Consider the following 17,686-nt stretch of genomic DNA (forward strand, 5'->3'; position numbering starts at 1 on the left):
AAGTAGTCGAGCGTTTTACTTTAATGCATTTTTATGTTAATTTCAAAGTTGCGCGCAAAAAAATATTAAATTAAAACAAACAAATAATGAATAATAAGTAAATCGAGTGAGCGAGCAAGCGAGCGAGAGAGCCCCAAACGATTTGCATAAGCATGGGAGAGCAATGAGAGAGCGCCACCAAAGCGCTGCCAGCAACAACGACGACGATCATCGACAAGTGCTTCACTCACTAATGTGTGTGTGTGTGTGTGTGTGTGTGTGTGTGTGTGAGTGTGGGTGCTCATTAAACAGCTGATCGGCAGCAGCAGCTGTCGGCATCGACGCGAGCTATGCAAAGTTTTTCAGCTGAGCTCGCGAGCGGTAATTGTAATTATAATTTTAATGGCATGCAAAGTGTTTATTAAACATGGCCGAGTCACATGCAAATACAGCGTTAGGTGTTGAGATTGTTGTTCCATTGTTGTTGATCTTCTTCCTCTTCTTTTTCATATTGTCGGCAGCAGTAGCAGCAGCAGCAGCAGTTGGCCGCATAATCATGTTACACATTTTATGCTGATTAGCGTGGTCAAGATTTGTTATTTTTTATTTGCCTTTGCTTTTGGACAGCTGACGGGGAAATGTATTCATTTCCAAATAAGAAACAGAGAGAGAGGCATACATTTATATTATTTCCCCATTTCATAAGTACATTTTTGACTTCAAACTACATTTTGAATCGCCTAAAGATAACGAACTAAACATTAAATGTTTCAAATTCTTTTTTTTGCTATTTATAGAATGTTTTATTTTTTGGATTTTTTTTATGACAAAAACAATTATTTCCAAAAATTTCCAACATCGACATTTTCAATGGATTTTTAATTCAGAAAAAAATAAAAAAAAACTTGCCAATCAAAAAACCTAGAGTATAAAATTTAGTATTTCAGAATCGAATTTGGAAAGAATGTAAAGTTTATTTAAATTTAATTTGATTTCTCTTTGGCAACCCATATTTGCTTTATCTTCATTTATGCATCGTATTCTGTCATTGCCAGCAAATATATTACAATGACAGTATTTTAAATGATTTATAGTCGATTGAAATAAGGTTTACAAATTATTTGAATTCTGAATCATTAAACGTAGTAAACACTCACCAAATTAGCTCTAATTTTAACTTTGGAACTTGGTTCGTTTTGTTAACGACTGTGTAATTGAGTCAGTACTTGCGTTGAAGATGGCGTGGTTTTTACATTTGGCATTTTCAAGTATGAGTTTCATTCTGGAAATCACTTAAAGACAGTATATTGCACGTTGCTTAGCTCTACGCTTACAACACACTCGATTTTTATAGCCAGCTATTGCCGTTTTAAGCATTTAAAATTATATTTATTTTATTCCAGGCCCTTGAGGTTATGAATAGGTGGCTAGCCCTTCGAGCGGCCCATAAAAACGCTTTGACCTCACCTTTTAGAAATGCAAAACATCTGATAACTAATTTATAATTCAAAAGCTATATTATTTATTAGACATGTTATCTTAATTGTAAATCCATCAATGTGGAAATATTACTTCAGACTTTTTTTTTCTTCTTCAAGTATGTATGTATGTTATATTTTGGACTAAAAAAGGAGAATAAAACATTTTAACTGCGTTTAGATTAACAGAACAATATATTAACAAATTACGTCGATGAACAATAAAAAAAAAAACTTAAAAATTATTTTTAAATATACTTGTAGAGATTTCAGAGTTTAATCAAAATTGTTCTGGCATTAGGAGTTGATAAAAGAAATTGTCAGGTAAGCGCACTAATAGCTAAAAGATATTTTCATATATTTTCTTTTGCATTTTGACAAATTGAGGAAATTCAAAATCATACGATTTTTTGCGCACCAATAACATATGTATTTTGGAAAGCTTTTCTGTGCGCGCAAAAAGTTATCAAAAATGTTTTCACTGACAATCGCCGGACAGCTGAGCAGCAGCAGCAGCAACAGAACGACGCAGAGTTCAAATTCTGGGCAAAGAGCGCACACAGACGGTTGAGTTGACAGTCGTGTGCTCTTCACACTGGAAGCGGCGAGCGTGTGTTGGTATGTGTGCGCTGGGACTTGTGGGCGGTGCCACTGAGCGATGACGAATGCTAGCACGCAGACGCAGTGCTCAGAGAGTGGGCGTGTTCGGAGCGCGACTGGTGTTGTCTGTGTGTGTGCGCAGAAGCGTAACAAGTGCCTGGAAGGAGTGAGGCAGCTGCATGCGAAGCACATAGGTTAGACAGAGGCAGTTATAAACAAAATGGCTGCTATCATTGGCCAACGGCCCATAGATGGCGCCACTGTCACGATTTTATTGCCATGCCTGGGGATGGGAGAGAATGTGTACTTCAAGCCAAATTGCAGCCGGCATTTTTGCCTGGCATTTCCATTTGAAGCCTGCACGTCGTGCAAGCAAAGAAAAGTGCGCGTAGGAAAATGGGCAGGCAAGCAAGCAGCAGCAAGGAACGTAAAACTGTTTGGCGCGCTCGGCAAAAATATATAATAGCTGTAGAAATGTAAGAGAAGCGCCGCCGTTTTTGGTAAGCGATTTGGGTTAGCAGTGTGTGCTCACCAAGGCACAACCACACACACACGCATAGCAAGTGAACGAGCTTGGGAGCTTGCCACACCGTCGGCCTTGTAGGCGCATTTCCGCAGTCGCCACAACTTCTTGGCCAGAGAATGTTGAACAATTTTTCACTCGACCAAGAAATGCCGCCTTGCCGATTTTCACGCTACGTTGAGTCGTTGCACTGACTGCGTCGAGGAGCTTCGTCTGCCTTTCTGTATCTGTGTGTGTGTGTGTGTGAGCTAGGCACACATTTTTCTTTCCACACAACTCGAACTTTTGGACGTTTGGTGGGCAAGTGCATTTGTTAGTTTTTGACTTGCACAGGCGGCAGGCGCATGAACTTGTCCAACAGCATTTGATTTTGTAAACATAGAGAAATGATAGAGCGGAGCAGGGCAGAGGGGGGGGGGGAGGGTTGTGTGATGGGGAGAGAGTAGGGGAGAAGGCAATGGACAGACAATGGCACAAACTGAGCTCAATAATTTCAACATTGTTACCTTAATGAAAGCTTTGCTCTTCATTTAAAAAGCAAAATGGAGAGACAACACACAAAAAGGGAAAATGTTGCTGTTGGGAGAAAGAAGGGCCAACCATTTGGCTGCAGTCTGCCTTCGAAGGAGCTCTTTTTTGTCGGACTGTAAAACATGCTTCCTGCATTGCCGTAGCCCCCGTCCTGTCGCTCGTTGCGCGCAGCTCGACGACGCAGCAGTTTGCGTAATAAAATTTGCATAATTTTAAATGTGTGTGTGTGTGTGTGCGTGAGAGTGCGTGTTTGTCTGTCTCTCGACTGTCTCGCATATCCTCCTTTTGCATAGAGAGCACAAAGTAGCCTTACGCATTGTCTGTTGCAATAACAAACGAGCGTTGCTTCACAACTTGCAACACTTACGGCACTTTAAGGCTGACAGCTTTAAGTACAGCCTCACACAAAACGCCTGTCGTTGTTTCTCATTAGCCTGAGACTTTTATGTGTTTACTTTTGCGAATCAAACCAAGCATGTCCTTGCGTGTTTACGATGCCAATGAAAGCACTTTCAGTTGTGGGCGGCGACAGGCCACCTGCCTAAGCTGTTGGCTAAGTCAGCCAAAAAATTCATTACGAAACGCTGAATGCCAAATAATAAATAATAAAAAGGAAAAAACTAATCATATAACACGCACACAACAACAGTCAAGAAAAAGGAACAAACAAAAAATCATAAAAAATGCGCCGAAATTACAAAAAATGTCAGTGACGTCGTTGGGCAACCCACTTATGATGCTCATTAAGCGAGGTTATTAGGGCCATCAAACCAAATCAGGACAAACTATAAATGTCAACCCTTTGCCGTTCTCGATGAAGTGAAACGAATGTAGAAAAAACAACTTTGCTCCAAAAGTTTTGTCTTCGCTTTTGGGCGAACAAGTTTTTCCTACTTCACCCTTTTCCCTCCCCTCTCTGCACGCGTTGTTATTGTTATCAACATTAAATCAAAGCACAATGACAACAACAATTACAAAAGGCTCTACCTAAAATAAAAAAAATAAATAAATACACTGACACTCACAGACACATATGTATATGTATTTGTATATTTGTATCTTTAACGACCCGCACCATTCAAATAAACGGAACAAAATGAACGACGGAAAAATCAGAAGAGAAAAGGGGGAAAAAAGCAGAAGAAACACACAAAATTTACAATGTCGCCAGTTTCCGGTGCTTGGCGGTCTCTCGGAACGGCCGTGGCCGCGGCAGCGGCAGCCATTGCGTTGCTTTGGTTTTGTTTTGTTTTTCTTGTTATTGTTGTGGCAATAAAATACATCATAACGGTATCATAAGCGAACAAAGCGAAAGGCGATACACACACACAATCATACAATCGTAGAGGGAATGGAAAAAAAGGGCAGCGAAAATCTGTGGAAAAAATCCATTTGCTGGGCGGCAGCGGCAAGAAAAAATATTCAAATTTGGTTACGCGGCACACACAAACACATACATACACAATAAAAAAAGCAACAAAAAGAACAGTGGCAAAAACAAAAGACAGAAGAAAAAACAGAGTGCGCGCTATTATGGCAACAACAACAACAAACAACAACAAAACAACAACGACAACGAAAGCAACGACAATGGTGGCCACAGGAAATAGTCGCATACACACACAAACACACATGTATGGACGCACACCTCCCGCTCGCACACACACACACACACACACACACACACACACACACACCTTGAAAGGGTTGCACGTACGGTTAGTTGTCTCCTGCGTGTTGCAAATAAAATATTAAAATTGGTTCAATGAATTTCAATAACAACAACAAACACGAAATCAAAACTAAATTTCGCTTTATTGATAACGCAACACGCAAATGTATCTAAAAGTGGAAAAGGGGATGGGGAGCGGGGGGGGGGGCTTGCCTGTTAAAGTGGTTCTCTTTCTCTCTCTACGTGTGTGTGTGTGTGTGTTTGTAGGCAGCACTTAAAATATGCGCCTGCCATGCACAGTGGCGTGCCCCGAAGTTATGATTTGGGAACACATTTTAGGAACTCAATATTATTTATAAACATCGTTTGTGTCGTTAATTGGATTTGCAGATTTGTTATGAAATTTGATTTCATTAATAAAGCAACTAAAATTTCAGTTTAGAACAGTAGAAAACTTAGAAAACTTGTTTTGCCTTGAAAAGGTTTGTTTTCAGCTAACAAGACATTTTCCTTGGATTCAAAATAAAAAAGAGCCGCTCTAATTGTTGTTTTGTTAGCAATTTTGCATTTTGCTTCTTTCTTGACTTCATAAAAATGTGACGTCAGAACGAGTCTTATTAGATAATATAATTATTATCATGACTCCGGACATAGATTGCCGGACTGCTAATAAAATTTCCCCCACAGAGTTGGAGATTTTCTTTTATCTCTTTTTTTCTTAATTATTTTAATTAGTTTTTAATTAGAATTTTGTTTTCTCCTGAACTCACAACTTACAACGTCTCTGATAAGCTCTGTTAGCTGGCCATATGGCGAGTAAAATTCCCCCAACGACACGTTGGAGGCGTTGTAGAGTTATTATATATATATTATATTATAATACATTTTGTTTGTTGTATAATTCTGTGATTTGTATCAACAGCCTATTTTGTTGATTTAATAAAATTAATAATTTGTTATTTCGTCCATAATGTACAATTTATTTTGAATCTTATTGTGTTTTGCATCCGTTTCTATTTAAAAAAAAACTTCTCATAGCTCCGCAACTATGTTCAACTATCGAACTATTTTATTTTTAATACATGATTTTAATTCAGATTGGCTTTACTTGATCTAACATGTTAAATGTATGATTATAATGCTCAGTTATCAATGAATTGGCTTTGCTTATGATTGAACAGTTCGTTGAAGAGCAGATAAGAAAAAAAGAAAGATACTAAACATTCTGTCCAATGAATATTTTTAACGCGAACATTGAACTTGAATACATTTGTAAATGCTGGCAAAAAATCGAGTTGATTTGATGGCTTTTAATGGCAACAATAGATTTAATTCTTGAATGTATTTAGTTGTCAATAGAAAGGTACAAGGAGGAATGAAAATGTAATAATATTTTTTATAATACCGCCAATGGATGCAAAGCAATAGTGCATTGTCAAGTTCTCAGTATTTATAATTTAACAAATTGCAAACATAGCGAATAAAGATAACCAGAATATTTTGTAAGTTGCTCTTAATATAAGAAATATCAAAAATAGGCATAAGAAATAATTTCGATTAAAAATTTTGAAAACTCGAAAGAAAATGTTTTATAATAATATGTTCACTTTTAATGATATAATTAAACAAAAAATGTACTTTCATGTTGTTTGAAAATCACTTACATTTTGTTTCCATATCATTTATTTAGATTAGGAGTAGCTGGCAGACTTTTTACTCTCACAAACAATTCCTGCAGTCGTGCAATCAGTGCCGCCACTGTTCGGCCACAAACATGTGTACGTACAGAGTTTATCGGATATGAATATACACAGAAATCTGCATACATATATGGACATGCTCGTACAAGCATTGCTGTCTGTGAGTGTGTGGCGGTAGGGGGAGTTATAAAATGCCGTCAATCTTAACCCTTTTGCAGTTATTCGTGCGTGTGCCTTCGGTATTGCGTTCTCTCTGTTCATATTTTATATGGCTTTTCAATATTTTTTGGTAGTTTTGGCAAATCGATAAAGTTCGGTCGATTTGCATTTCGTTGCCTTGAGTTGAAGCTGTTGACCAGAAAAAAAAGAAATGAAAATCTCTACCTAATCGATGATTAACCGGCATGCAAAATGCAGGCATACGTGAAAATCCGCTGAAAACATGCCTTGCCATTGATATATGTACGAAAACGTATGTATCTGTGTGTGTGTGTGTTTGTGTATAGCAGCCCCAATGGTCGTGTCGTAGGATGTGGCGCGTCAATTTATATACAAACATAAACATACACACACACACACACTCACTATTAACATACGCATTGTGAAGCACGCGTTGGGCTTTTTCTATTTGGCGACAGTGTCCAAACAATACACCAGCGAACACACACACACACACGCACACAAACACACTCAGACATATATGTACATGTACATATGTAAGGACATGCAAAAAATTACACGCACAAAAAATGGGATATGGTTTACAAAAGTATTAAGCAAGCACCATTTATAATAAATCCATTTAACTAAACTGGCTAGAGAGGCTGAATAATTTGCAGATAAAACTTGAAGGCAATTCTCCAGTAATGCAATGCTTTAATAATTCTAAGCTAATAACTCCAACTGAGTGCACCACAAGCTCCCTGGAATTTACTTTTCAAGGTGCACTGAACAGCAATTTGTATGCAAATTATTTGCCTGTCTGACTGCAGCTTACGAGTTTAAAGTTTTAAAGTTTAAACAAAACTTGTATAGTCAGCCTCCTATTAAGGTATTAGAATGCAAAAATTTAAATTTATTAAGATTGTTAATATCTAATTTTGACTTTAAACGAAAATACATTATATTTTATACCCTTTCAGCAATTCATTTGATGTAGAACAAAAAAGGTAACTGACTTAAAGTAATATTGCAACAAATATTGCACTTTTTACGATCACTTTATCTTGCTTTAAAAGAAATAAAAGAATATTAAATGAAACAAAACACTTCAACTCTTTTTGGAAAATATTTGAAAATTAGTTTTGTGTATTATTCTAACACAAAATAGTTAAAAAAAAAAAAACAAATAAATTAAACAAAATACTAATACGTACATAAGAATTCAAATACTTTTTACTTTTGCTTGCAAAATTATGAAACTTGGAAATTGGCAATAATAAGCAATTAAGTGTCAGCTTTAGAACAATGTATTGCTAAGAATATTGGAAAGAATATAAATTAGCTTATCAGTATTTATTTAAGTAAGAATAATCCGTTTTGGACGGGATCAAAATATCTTATCTGCATATTTTATAGTATGTCTGGAAAAGTAAAAAAAAAATTTAGTTCAATTCGCAACTTTTAGAAAATTATGAAAACCAATTATTTAAATCTTGTATTTCCTTATTAAAATGTTAAAAACTGGTTGTTTAAAGCAAAAGCTAGATTGCATTGAGTTTTGAATGTAAATCGAAAATTGATCAAAGGATTCATTTTAAATTAGCGCTCATTAGTGATAATAATACTATGCTAAAAATTGTAAGAAAGTTATCATATGTTTTCCAAAAAACATGTTCTTGTAAGAAGCCTATTTATATTCTATACGTACAATACTATAGTGGTAATTCGAATAATAATCTCAAAAGTTTATTTCGACTTAATTGTTGATGAAGTTAAGTGATTAAAAACAATATATTGATACATATCTATTAAAATGTAAAAAGAATAGAACTAAAATAGAAGTGAATTAAAAATAAATACTGATAATTCCTCAAAGATTTAATGCTCATCAATCAAACAAACAATTGCATAATTTAGTAAAAGCACTTAGTGGTAACATAAATTTGTTGAAAATTGTAGTTTCAATATTTATCAGTTCGATATGTTTTTTTTGAGTGTATGCACAAAATGGCAACACTGGCGAATGTCTATACAGCGGGGCCAGCAGAGAAAAAAGTGGAAATACCTACAGGGGCGAACATGACAGACGTGTGGCGTTTGGGTCGCTGAGGGTTGAAAGGACGAACACACAAACACACACACACCCACACACCCACACACACACACACGCACACATCCACCCACGATTACATACACACTCGCAGGGACAAATAACAAACAAACAGACTGAAAGCAGTGCCCAGGCTCTTTGCTGCTGCCTCTTCTTTGCGAGGATTGCGTTGCGTATTTGCATGTGGCACTGTGGCAACAATGGGGCGCCGGGACGAGCCCACCCCCTCTGCCCCCCTATGCCAGCTTTTAGCCTATGCTCGGCCACAAGCTACGATGCACGTAGTATTTGAGCTTATTGTATGCGTGAATATTCAAATGCTGCGTGCCTCTATGTGTGTGTGTGTTTGCTTGTCTGTGTGGGGGTTGCCACAGCAACAGGAAATAGACGCATGCGTATTGCTTGGCCCCGTGCTGTTGTTCTTGTACTATTTGCCCGGGTTGGGCTGCCACTGGGGCCCCACACTTAGCCCCCCCCCCCCTCTACTCCTGCCCGGTTCTGCTGTTGCTGCTGCTCCTGTCATTGGGGGCTGCCCAGGGCACCCGCACGTTCGTTTCAAACAAAGCAACGCCAAATAATAAATAATTGGTAGTTGGCATTGAGGTGTAGTAACGAAATGTGGCCGCCCCCCATTCCCACAGTGCCACGCCACCGAGTAGTTTGTTTGCTTTTTATGGTTATTTTTTTTTCTTCTTGCTATTGCCTGCGTTCCATTTTCCTAATTAAAGCTTATTTCGACAAATATGTTGCCAGTGTTGATTGAAAAACAAACACAACGATAGCAAACAAGCAACTGGCGGTCTACGAGGCGTATACTTAATACACAAAGCTTTAAATTTAAATTTCCACATGTCTATCGATTTGTGGCCCATCACATTTTAAAGCCAGCATCAGCATTATCCTGGGTGGCACAAAGTGTCGCCAACTCATATATATTTAGTTGTGTGTGTGTATCATTTAAAATGGCGTGCTTGCCTCTCTTTTTGTCTGATTGTCGCATTGTCTGTGTACGTGTGCAGGCTCGTATGTATGTATGTGTGTGTGCTTGCAACCTGTCTACATAAATATTGTCTGCGATAAGGCCTTTGTTTTTGTCATAAATCTCATTTTATGATGAATTGATGTGAGACACATAGCCAGACATCAAATTGGATACATACACGGAGAGATACCAGTTTGGGGGAGGCATCCAAAAGGAGTATATTATGGCAGAGAGAAAGAGTAACAGAATAGAATAAATTTCGATTATTTATAGCATGCTTTGAACGCTTCGAACTTTGAGTTTATAGAATAATTTCAATATTAAAGTGCATGTTGAATGAGGCCTAATAAATAATAATATTAAATGGATTAACTTATTTATTTTCTAATATAAAATCTACATATGGTGTCGACATGCATTTCAATTCTTTAATACTGGACACTTTTCTTAGCCTTAAATTATATGTATTTTTTTAGTCCAGACTTCTTTTTTTCGAAATAAAACCAATTGAAAAACAATAACGTTCAATACTTAATAGTTTATTTAATTAACTGAAAACGAAGCCCTTAAAGATTAAGATTATCGCCGACATAATTGCTTAAGTGTTGCATTTAGTTTGGAGAAGAAAGATCGGGTTGTTCGAGAAAGCCTGTTAACATGAAAATGCTTTATTTTTAAAAACTTTTCACATAATTACTCTCAAAATATAACCTTTTTAGCATATGAGGGCATGACTTGCTAACATCAAATTCAGACAGAAATAGGCTAACGATTATTTTAAACATAGTATTTATTTTTCATTTAATTTATTAATTATTAACTCAAGTATTGTTGATGGTTTGTAAGCTACGAGTTTTACTTTTGTTAAGTTGTGTATTCGAAGTAATAAATGAATAAATAATCAAATATGCTATTGTTCCAAAAAAACGAATAATATAATTATAAGCTAAGCCACAGATAACTTCTTTTCCTTTGACATTAATTTACTTTTTAACATTTAAAAGTTATTCAACAAGACATAACAAATTGAATAATATCGAAATGTTTTACTTCAACTTTAATATGCAACAAGAAACGAATTCGCTTTCAAAGCCAATAGCTAGCTCGCAACTACTTACAAGTATATTCTGATAGATTTTTATGTTGCTCATTACTATTTTCATACTTGGCTGGGATTGAAGTGTTCTGCTGCGCTTTTGCACTCCATAAATCAACAACTAATAAAAAGCGTTGCTCGAATGGCTAGCAAAGTTTTTGTTTTGAATGATTGCCCAGCGGCTTCAACTTCAAAATGGCGCACAAATCGCTACAAAAGCAGAGAGCACATACATAGTTTAAAGAACCCAGAGCAGACAATCTCACAGTCTCAGTCTCATTCGGAGTCTCCGTTTGGGTCTCGTTCTCAGTGAAAGTTATGCAGCGACTCAGGATAATGTCTGTCTGTCTGTCCGCTTCTCCCGCCACCAGTCTAACCGTCTCGTTGTGTTTGTCTGTCTGTCTGCCTGGCTGCCTGTATGTGTGCATGCGTTTGCACCTCATTTGCATAAACGCTCTGGCAGCACAAACTTTTGCCCACATTGCACACGGCCATGCCCGCATTGAGTTGGAAAAAAGGCGTCCAGGAGGCAGCCGAAGAAAAACTGCCAACAACTGAAGGGTGGGGGAGGCGGAGGGGTTGGGGGTCGACTCGACGAATCGAGTGAAAAATGCGCAAACTTGGTAACCAAGTTAGCGCGTTATTTTTAGCATTTTCCCGCTTTTTGCCTGTCTCTCCTTTTTTTATGCCAAGCACTTGGACAATGCTCAAGGACTTTGTACAAATCACAGCGAACTGGAAATTATGATCGATGAGCAGCGGGCGCGACAAAACATGTTAGGAAATTTGTTAAGTTTTCCCAAGGAGCCCGTTGATTTAGAGAGCGGAAATTTGAGTGAGTGAGCAATTCGGACAATCGCTTTCCTCTGCGCTTCTCATCGCGTGCTCTTCACTGACATTATTATTAATGGATAGGTGTGGAAAGAGTTCCTACTTTTAACAATATATATAGGACATATATGAGCGACATGTCTCATCTCCTCGGCAACACTTAAAGGTGCTTTGCGTTCACACAAACTTTATGCTTTACTTCAGTTTTGGTAAAGTTGATGAATAAGTAGGAATCTTTCAGCAAATCATTAAGCAAATATAAGTCTTGAAAATATGTGAATTGGCGATTTAAGTTGTAGAGTTTGTTCTGAATGAAATGATCTTCGTCTTTCTCCGTTTTAAAATGTTTAAGCAACCTATTATTTAAAAAGATAACTGAGAAATGTAAATTAACAATAATAATAATAATATGAATGGCAACACAATTTTATTGTTTAATAGTAATAATAATATTATAATTTATTTGTGAAACTTGGCCACACTTGGCTGTACGACGAGACACAGCTAGGCGAAAGGCAAATAATATTCCCCACCGGGCGGAGGTATTTATTAGATATTATTGAAATTTGATTAGATAGTAGGAGAGATCTAGGCTTTCCTAGCTTATAAGGCTTTTCCAGTTTGTTTACATTTATATATTGCTTTCCCATGCCGACAGTCAATGTTTGTTGACATAAATATAATGAAATAAGATAAGAAAATAAATAACATAAATAATTTATGCTTTAACTTAAGTAATTAATTGATGTTTTAACATAATTAATATGTTGATAAAATGTATTGTATTTTGGCTGCCAAGATTTCGCTGTTTTCAGTTCAAACAACCAAACATCTTTAGAGTGCATCTAAGCTTACTAATTTAGAACTGGATTTTCAACACTTCCGTTGTTTTAATATAATTTAGTACTTTGTAATTTTCTAATCCTCTTTTAGCGATCTTTATTTATTTAAAATTAAACAAATTGTTATGTAGAAATCAGTGGCTCCAGAACTATTTTGAGTTTAAAACTTCTCAACAAGGACTTAGGTGCACCTGATTCAACAGGTAGATGGTTAAGCATATCTTTGGGATATATGTTTGAATTTTAAGCATTTGTTATGCACCTGTCAAATGGTGGTTTATGGCGCCAAAAAACAAGCAGCACAGAGTCCTATTCCACTCCTACATTGCATACTTTTCGCATATCTATAACACTAGACTCCATCGCCAGAAAGACAGTTCAACTAATTTTGACAGCTTCCTTTTAGACAAGAACTTGTGGAGCATGCAGCCAAAAGCTGCTTCATGCCTTGGCAATGCTGTTGGTTGCAAGCGCATAAAAACTTTCAGTATCAGTAGGTCACATGCCTGCCTGCATTTTCAATGAGCCTGGCGAGCCTCCTCCAATGTCAATGACGACGTCGACTGCGTCTGGCATCGATATTAACAACAAATTATGGCCGCTCATAAAATTCAGACAATAAACAAAGTAAAAATGTTTGTCGTTGCGTACAATGAAGAGGAAAAGTAACAAATGAGCCGAGGCTGGTGCAAAAAAAAGCACAAAAAAAAAACAACAAACAAAAAGAAGTAAATTTGCTGTAATAAAAACTTTTTCGTGATCTACCTCAACGATGACGTCCAGGCTGAGGAGGAAGGGAGGAGGAGGGTGCTGGAGTATTGAAGATGCCAGCAAGTGAAATGGAAAGCGAACGCACGGATGTTGCAGGCAGCCTGTTTGTGTGTGTGTGTGTGTGTGGGTGTGTGGGTGTGTGGGTGTGTGAGAGAGTGTTGGGGTTACTGTACGCCGCGGGCATAAAAAATCAGCTCTCGTGTAATAATCATAAATTAGTTTATGAGTCGACGTCGCGTGCGCGTAACCTTGCCCTTTTACATAGCACTTACACATACATACTTTACACATACATGCATATACTCGTATATCGTGCAAGCACAAAACCACAGTTACATACACTTACACACACACACACATATGCGTTTATTAGACTGCTTGCGGTGGCTGATGCTGCTGCTGCTTCTTCTTCTCCTTAACTTTTTTGCACATTTTTATTTGTGCACACTGTTGAATTTTTACGGTTACTGCATGCATAAAAATGTGAAGAGAAATGAGAGAGTGTGGCCCAAGAAATGACAGTGAGTGTGTGCAAATGAGAGAGAGAGAGAGAGAGAGCCGTGGCCAAAAATAAACAAATTTGAAATTCTGACAACGCGCTCTGTGAATGTCGAAGTGGAAAATGTATTCGAAAACAAATTTTGAATTACAAATCGACGACGACGACGACAACGATACCGACGTTGAATGTGTTGGCTGGTGACGTCATCGCAGGATGCAAGGCCAACAAAATTTCGCACGAGTTTTGCATTTGAATGTGAGTTACGAATTTGTTAGACAAACCGGCTATGCCAGCATGTTAATGTGTCTGTCTATCGCATCCCTCTGTGTGTGTGTAAGTCAAAACAGCTGATTTTTGTTTTGAAGCAAACGAAATGTTTTGCCAGATCGAAAAGTTAGATAATTGGTCCTTAAATATTTTAGCTAATGCGCAGACGCCAGACAACATTTTAGGGAGCATTCGGAGCCTCCAAAATGGCTGTCGAAACATGTAGCTCCCACAAACTAACTTGCGACAAGAGCAGCACGCAGCTCGATTTTTTGCTAAGAAATATGGTGCACATAAATGTTTTCAATTAGCTAAGGGTCCTTGGGAGGCAGTGCCTGAAAATGCCTTAAAGTCCGACTCTTCGACGGCGCTTTAATATTTCTACACAAACAAAACTTCGGAGCCCTCCATATCGACCTACACCCACAAATACACACGTAAATGGAACTGTTGGCACGAACACACACACAAAAGCACACTCATACATACAAACAAACGCCCACTTTCATCATCGCTGGCTGCCTTCGTTAGCATTCGTTGCAATACTCGCATTGCTATACGCGTCTGGAATACAAATGAGGATCGCTTTCATCGTCACCAGGAGCGCCAGCATCCGCTATTGACAGCCTGTAATACATACACACTCACACATACTTGTATGTAGTGGCGAGAGTGAGAGAGTGTGTGTGTGTGCGTACGTGTGCCTTGCGTTGCATATTTTCCTTAGTATTTGTTTTGCTCGTTTCTCGTTTTTTCCTTTCAGCACACTCGTTGTTTCTAGGTTTCTATTTAAAAGCTCGCCCGAAAGAAGGACTCCGCTCCATCTATCATGTGAGTAAATTTGAATGGAATGCATTTTCCAACTCGAGGATATGGTTAAAATTAGATTAGCCGTTAGCCTTGACTTAGATTTGAATTATGAATATTTTCAGGGCGGTCATTGGGAAAGGATAAATATGTTCTTAGAATAAACAAAATTTAAGAGTGACTTTAAAGATTCAAGAAAACTTTATCATTTGCTTTTGGGATGAACAATTACTAATTGATGAAAGTAATATTAAGATTATGTGTTGAGGTTTATTCACCATTCATTAATGAACGTATTCTATTTTGTTTTTTTATTCATTTATTATATTTTTGCGTTGATTCATTATTAATTATTTAATGTATATATTTTTTAATTTTACTTAATTTATTTTTTTCGTCAACTGTCCACATAAGGAAACAATAAAAAAGTTATAAAAATGACTTATAAGGAGGACAGCCTAAGTGGGAGAAATCTAATCGCCTCTTACTCGGTGGAGGAACATTATGTGCCCTTTAGCTAGCTATACCCTGACTCACAGCCAAGTGTGGTCAGAGGCGTAAATAGATCTACCAAATAAAAAAAACTTCAATAAGTTTAGCATCATTAGCTGCTAGGACCTTTGTCAATTAATTATATAATTAATTTGTTTTAAATATTACGTTAACTTGGTTGAAGTTATAGGTTTATAAGTATATATACTCGTTATCATTCATGATTTAAAAAATAAAATCGCGGCTGAAAAGCAATAGGGATACCACCAGAAGCTGAGTAGCTCAAAAGTCAGAGCCGATATTATTTATTTTTTTATAACTTAAATGCCCATTCTTAAAAAGCATGGCACGATATAAATGGAGTTGTATTTGAACAATCCAAAAGATGGATGTCTGGCATACGATTATGGAACGCGTACGTGGCAGTTCCTGCCTTGTGTTTGTATTGTTGTGTTATCCGGTGTGTGTGTGTGTGTGTGTGTGTGTGCGTTGACCAACATCACACACTCACACTCAGTCAATGGCAGCGCTTGGCACTTCCGGGCATTGCTGGAGTCTCGTTGCTTGATTTTCGGTTTGGCTGCCAAATACGTATGTGCGAACAGTATGTATTTGTTTTGTACAGCCGGGGTAGTGCGCTTTGTATACTCGTACTACTCGTATATAGAATAGCAGTGTTGGAATTTCCAATGGCTAATCAGCAAAGCCATGGCTGTTGACAGTTGTTGTTGTCACTTGATAAGCGTAAAACCGTAACGAATGCGGCCTAAGCATGACAATGCGCGGCCAAAGGATAATTAAACGATGCTCCTCCATTCCTCCAAGGCACAGTCGAAGCGAAGCGTATTAATCATTTAATTTACTCCTTTCACAGAGCAGAACGCAGAATAGAACGGTAAGGCTGGGAGCTTCAGCGACTACGTTATGCTCGAGGCACTTGTCTGTGAGCGCATTAACACCGTCGTCGGCGGAGGAGGCAACAAGCACACACAGACAATCCTTTTCACGTGTCCTTGCAACCCTTTCGGCTTTTTAAGTTTAATTCGTTCAGGCATAAAATTTACGCGTGCGTGGCGTTACACGCAACCATCCGCTCCGCCCCCTCAGCTTGACTTGGCTCAGCTCAATTAAGCTCTTCTCTTCTCCGGTTCATTAAAATAAATTTAAATAAATAAACTACGTGGCTTTGGGTTCTTGTGCCTTGTTATTGTATCGTGATTATGGAGCGCCAATAAATGTAAATGTACAAAAGATTTCAAACTTTTCGCCATAAAACTCAACTAGTAGCGTAATCCGTGCCCTTGCCTCCTTTTTTCGGGCACGAACAAGGTCGAGGCAGAAAAGTCGGTCAAATTATTTCGGCATTTGTGCCAAATGTTTACGTTAAAAGTCAATTTATTAATTAGTGTAATTTAAACATTTGCGCATCATTGCCTGACATATGTATGCAACAACCCTAGTAGCGAGTAGAGCATCCAGTCCAGCATCCGAAGCAACCCTGCAATCTAGCAATGCAAAATCGATGACAAATTGCGGACACGTTACGCGTAGTTGAGCCCCAGATGAGTTGCAGAGCGGGCCCGAATCCTCAACTGCTCGACTGCTCGATTGGCGTGACTGCTAAATACGAAGCGAGCGGAGGCAAAGCCAGTTGAAAAGACAAAGACAAAGGCAAAGCCAAAAGCCCGGCGACAACAAGCAGCAACAGCAACAACAACAACAAGAACAAGAACAACAACCACCAGTCACCCTGACACGCATACGATTCACAAAGGCAAAGTCAGCCTTGCAATAGCAACAGCAACAGCAACAACGAGGATATATCAATGGGCAAATTAAAATAACAACCTAATCATCGTTTTAAGACCGCGAGAACGACGACAACGACAACGACAAAGTCGAGGCTTCAACAGAGGGGTGACATAGCTGCTAAATGAAACGGCAAGGCCTTTTGTCAACGCTCGCTGCCTCACCCCGCTCATCCCGCTCGCCCAGCACCACCCCCAGTTCCAGCACTGTCCCCGGCGGCGCTTTGAACAACCCTCATCGTCTTGCGCCTTCAGCCCAACAAAGCGGGCAACGTTAGCGTTTTTATTTTCCGGCGTTTGTTCCGCCTTCTGTTCTGTTCTATTCTATTCTATTCTCTGCTGTTCTGTTCTATTTCTCTTCCGAAACAATTGCCCAAAAGTGTTGGAAGTCAAACGCAAGTGCCAGCCACCGAGTCACACTCACAATGCTAATGCGTCCGCCTCTGCAGGCAGCAGGAAAAAAAGTGTAGCATAGCAACGGGCGCTGCAACAGTCGAATTGCTCCCTTGTGACCGGCCAATATAATGCGCAAC

This window comes from Scaptodrosophila lebanonensis, unplaced genomic scaffold (genome assembly GCF_003285725.1).
Source record: "Scaptodrosophila lebanonensis strain 11010-0011.00,11010-0021.00 unplaced genomic scaffold, SlebRS2 tig00000043-arrow-pilon, whole genome shotgun sequence".
In the NCBI taxonomy this organism is placed as follows: domain Eukaryota; kingdom Metazoa; phylum Arthropoda; class Insecta; order Diptera; family Drosophilidae; genus Scaptodrosophila; species Scaptodrosophila lebanonensis.